Source organism: Rutidosis leptorrhynchoides, chromosome 1 (genome assembly GCF_046630445.1).
Source record: "Rutidosis leptorrhynchoides isolate AG116_Rl617_1_P2 chromosome 1, CSIRO_AGI_Rlap_v1, whole genome shotgun sequence".
NCBI classification, from domain to species: domain Eukaryota; kingdom Viridiplantae; phylum Streptophyta; class Magnoliopsida; order Asterales; family Asteraceae; genus Rutidosis; species Rutidosis leptorrhynchoides.
Window position 1 is genome coordinate 453,055,644 of NC_092333.1, and position 5,629 is coordinate 453,061,272.

Below are 5,629 nucleotides of genomic sequence, written 5' to 3' on the forward strand. Positions count from 1 at the left end.
CAGAAAATTTGCATTAGTGTGTCTTATCGAGTTTGTTAGGATGCATTAGTGAGTCTGGACTTCGACCGTGTTTTCTTTAAAAATGATTGCTTAACATTTTTGTTGGAAACTATATATTTTTAACATATGAATATTATGTGATATATTAATCTCTTAACGTGTTTGATATTATGTGATAGATGTCTACCTCTAGAACAAGTCCCATTGACTCACCTAATAATAATGAAGAGTCAAATGTAAATTGAAATGATTTGTGGACTGATTCACAAGTTCCCGAAGAGGAACCGGAAGAAGAGTCGGAACCGGAAGAAGAATCGGAACCGGAAGAAGAATCGGAACCGGATGAAGAAATAGAACCGGTGGGGGAAATAATAAAACGGTTAAGTAAAAGAAAATCCTCAACCAACCGACCAAAGTTAATTATGGTCAATGGTGTTTCCGCCAAGGAAGCAAAATATTGGGAGGATTACCAATTCTCCGATGAATCGGATTCCGACGAGAATTCCGATGATGTTATAGAAATTACCCCAACTGAATTTAAAAAGGCAAAAGAAAATAATAAGGGAAAGGGCATAAAAATAGAGAAATCTAATTCCAACCCCGATGAACTTTATATGTATCGTCAACCCCCGAAGTCCTTAAGTTGTAACAATGACCCGGGAACCTCTAAACCACCAGGTTTTTCTAAACCAATGTGGACAACGACGGCTCGTATTAGGGGAACATCATATATCCCTAGAAACTTGGCAAAACGAACCAAAACCGAAGAAGAAGAAACGAGCGAGTCGGAATAAGATAGTTGTATTCGTGTGGTGTAATATATGTAATATAGTGTTCTTATGCTTTATGATATATGTAAAAATTGCTTGTATTAATAAGTATTTTTTTTATGAATCTAACTCTTGTCTATTTTACAGTTTAAAAACACAAAATGGATAGACAACCCAATATTTTAAGAGACCTACCCGGAGACATGATTGATGAAATCTTGTCTAGAGTCGGCCAGAATTCTTCGGCACAACTATTTAAGGCGAGATCAGTTTGTAAGACATTCGAAGAACGTTCCAAGAATGTCTTGGTTTATAAGAGACTTTCGTTTGAAAGATGGGGGATATTACATTGGGAAACCCATAAGTTACGATGTGTTTACTTTGACGCATATATTGCGGGGAACCCAAATGCTATTTTACGCAACGGGTTAAGGAATTATTTTGACTCAATATATCCGAATATTGGACTTCGTGATTTAGAAAAAGCGGCTAACATGCAACATAAAGAAGCATGTTATGCTTACGGATTAGTAATGTTCGCTTCTCACCAAAGTGAGAACAAGAACATCGGGCTACAACTATTAAACAAAACGTTTCCACAAGTGACGGAGTCGGTAATTGGGGTAAGAAATGAGGTTTTTAGATTATTACGGGACTGTTGGACATTACGTAACCCTCGTCCCTTTGATGACGTTACAACACGCTGTCTTATCAACGGCCATAACGGTTATGTTGCACAAGACCAAGGATGGGAAGTAGTCCTAGTAAAACCAGAATGCATGACTTGTTTCTGGACGTATGAATTACGTGTCTTTATTGCCTTTGCTGAACGACTTGTGTACTAGCTAGAATTGTCTTCACAACTATCTTGTATCAAAGTTATTGTGTGCTATATTTCATGCTTTATGTAAAATAAGCGGTATTGTAAGTTTGTAAAATATTGTATAAAAGTTTGAACGCGAAATATTATTATAATCAGTTTTTCATATAGAATGGTAGTAGTTGAATTGTATATTAGCTACTAAGTATGAACTTAACGGGTAGGTACTACCCGAATTTAAACTTATAAAACGCTAATATGAAGAAAAAGCTTTTATAAATGAGTTCATATTATGCTACGAAATACTATTAACTACTCTTAATATTCTGTATGATTAACTTGTTCCATTTAACTATTTTGAAGGAAATGGCACCGACTACTCGACACACCGTGAATATGAATGAAGAGGAATTCCGTACTTTTCTAGCTTCAAACATAGCCGCAGTACAGGCTGCGCTACATACCAACAATAACCTTGGATCTAGCAGTACAGGAAATCGTGTAGGATGCACCTACAAAGAATTCACTGCCTGCAAACCTTTGGAATTTGATGGAACCGAAGGACCGATTGGATTGAAACGGTGGACCGAGAAGGTTGAATCGGTGTTTGCCATAAGTAAGTGTACTGAAGAGGACAAAGTGAAGTACGCTACGCATACCTTCACATGTTCTGCGTTGACATGGTGGAATACCTATCTAGAGCAAGTGGGACAAGATGATGCGTACGCACTACCGTGGTCAGCATTCAAGCACTTGATGAACGAGAAGTACCGTCCCAGAACCGAGGTCAATAAGCTCAAGACAGAACTTAGAGGGTTACGAACCCAAGGATTTGATATTACCACGTACGAAAGACGATTCACAGAATTGTGCCTATTGTGTCCGGGAGCATTCGAAGATGAGGAAGAGAAGATCGACGCGTTTGTGAAAGGATTACCGGAAAGAATCCAAGAAGATATAAGTTCACACGAGCCCGCCTCCATACAACAGGCATGTAGAATGGCTCACAAACTAGTGAACCAGATTGAAGAAAGAATTAAAGAACAGACTGCTGAAGAGGCCAATGTGAAGCAAGTCAAAAGAAAGTGGGAGGAAAACGGTGATAAGAATCACCAATACAACAACAACAGCAATTACAACAATAATCGCAACAATTATCCCAACAATCGCAACATCAATTGCAACTACAACAAACGGCCCAACAACAACAACAACAACAACAACAACAGCAACTACAACAATCATCCCAACAACAATAATAACCGCAACAACAACAACAATCAGAAGCAGCTATGCCAAAGGTGTGAAAAGAATCACTCGGGGTTCTGCACCAAATTTTGCAACAAGTGTAAAAGAAATGGTCATAGCGCGGCGAAGTGTGAGGTCTACGGACCAGGGGTTAATAGAACGAAAGGAACAAATGGTGTCGGAACGAGTAATGGCGGAGCAAGTAGTGTCGGAGCAAGTTATGGCAATGTAGTTTGTTATAAATGTGGAAAACCAGGCCACATTATTAGAAATTGCCCGAACCAGGAGAACACGAATGGACAAGGCCGTGGAAGAGTTTTCAATATTAATGCGGTAGAGGCACAGGAAGACCCGGAGCTTGTTACGGGTACGTTTCTTATTGACAATAAATCTGCTTACGTTTTATTTGATTCGGGTGCGGATAGAAGCTATATGAGTAGAGATTTTTGTGCTAAATTAAGTTGTCCATTGACGCCTTTGGATAGTAAATTTTTACTCGAATTAGCAAATGGTAAATTAATTTCAGCAGATAATATATGTCGGAATCGAGAAATTAAACTGGTTAGCGAAACATTTAAGATTGATTTGATACCAGTAGAGTTAGGGAGTTTTCATGTGATAATCGGTATGGACTGGTTGAAAGAAGTGAAAGCGGAGATCGTTTGTTACAAAAATGCAATTCGCATTATACGAGAAAAAGGAAAACCCTTAATGGTGTACGGAGAAAAGGGCAACACGAAGCTACATCTTATTAGTAATTTGAAGGCACAAAAACTAATAAGAAAAGGTTGCTATGCTGTTCTAGCACACGTCGAGAAAGTACAAACTGAAGAAAAAAAGAGCATCAATGATGTTCCCATTGCAAAAGAATTTCCCGATGTATTTCCGAAAGAATTACCGGGATTACCCCCACATCGATCCGTTGAATTTCAAATAGATCTTGTACCAGGAGCTGCACCAATAGCTCGTGCTCCTTACAGACTCGCACCCAGCGAGATGAAAGAACTGCAAAGCCAATTACAAGAACTTTTAGAGCGTGGTTTCATTCGACCAAGCACATCACCGTGGGGAGCTCCTGTTTTGTTTGTCAAGAAGAAAGATGGTACATTCAGGTTGTGTATCGACTACCGAGAGTTGAACAAACTTACCATCAAGAACCGCTACCCACTACCGAGAATCGACGACTTATTTGATCAACTACAAGGCTCGTCTGTTTATTCAAAGATTGACTTACGTTCCGGGTATCATCAAATGCGGGTGAAAGAAGATGATATTCCAAAGACTGCTTTCAGAACACGTTACGGTCATTACGAGTTTATGGTCATGCCGTTTGGTTTAACTAATGCACCAGCTGTGTTCATGGACCTTATGAACCGAGTGTGTGGACCATACCTTGACAAGTTTGTCATTGTTTTCATTGATGACATACTTATTTACTCAAAGAATGACCAAGAACACGGTGAACATTTGAGAAAGGTGTTAGAAGTATTGAGGAAGGAAGAATTGTACGCTAAGTTTTCAAAGTGTGCATTTTGGTTGGAAGAAGTTCAATTCCTCGGTCACATAGTGAACAAAGAAGGTATTAAGGTGGATCCGGCAAAGATAGAAACTGTTGAAAAGTGGGAAACCCCGAAAACTCCGAAACACATACGCCAGTTTTTAGGACTAGCTGGTTACTACAGAAGGTTCATCCAAGACTTTTCCAGAATAGCAAAACCCTTGACTGCATTAACGCATAAAGGGAAGAAATTTGAATGGAATGATGAACAAGAGAAAGCGTTTCAGTTATTGAAGAAAAAGCTAACTACGGCACCTATATTGTCATTGCCTGAAGGGAATGATGATTTTGTGATTTATTGTGATGCATCAAAGCAAGGTCTCGGTTGTGTATTAATGCAACGAACGAAGGTGATTGCTTATGCGTCTAGACAATTGAAGATTCACGAACAAAATTATACGACGCATGATTTGGAATTAGGCGCGGTTGTTTTTGCATTAAAGACTTGGAGGCACTACTTATATGGGGTCAAAAGTATTATATATACCGACCACAAAAGTCTTCAACACATATTTAATCAGAAACAACTGAATATGAGGCAGCGTAGGTGGATTGAATTATTGAATGATTACGACTTTGAGATTCGTTACCACCCGGGGAAGGCAAATGTGGTAGCCGATGCCTTGAGCAGGAAGGACAGAGAACCCATTCGAGTAAAATCTATGAATATAATGATTCATAATAACATTACTACTCAAATAAAGGAGGCGCAACAAGGAGTTTTAAAAGAGGGAAATTTAAAGGATGAAATACCCAAAGGATCGGAGAAGCATCTTAATATTCGGGAAGACGGAACCCGGTATAGGGCTGAAAGGATTTGGGTACCAAAATTTGGAGATATGAGAGAAATGGTACTTAGAGAAGCTCATAAAACCAGATACTCAATACATCCTGGAACGGGGAAGATGTACAAGGATCTCAAGAAACATTTTTGGTGGCCGGGTATGAAAGCCGATGTTGCTAAATACGTAGGAGAATGTTTGACGTGTTCTAAGGTCAAAGCTGAGCATCAGAAACCATCAGGTCTACTTCAACAACCCGAAATCCCGGAATGGAAATGGGAAAACATTACCATGGATTTCATCACTAAATTGCCAAGGACTGCAAGTGGTTTTGATACTATTTGGGTAATAGTTGATCGTCTCACCAAATCAGCACACTTCCTACCAATAAGAGAAGATGACAAGATGGAGAAGTTAGCACGACTGTATTTGAAGGAAGTCGTCTCCAGAC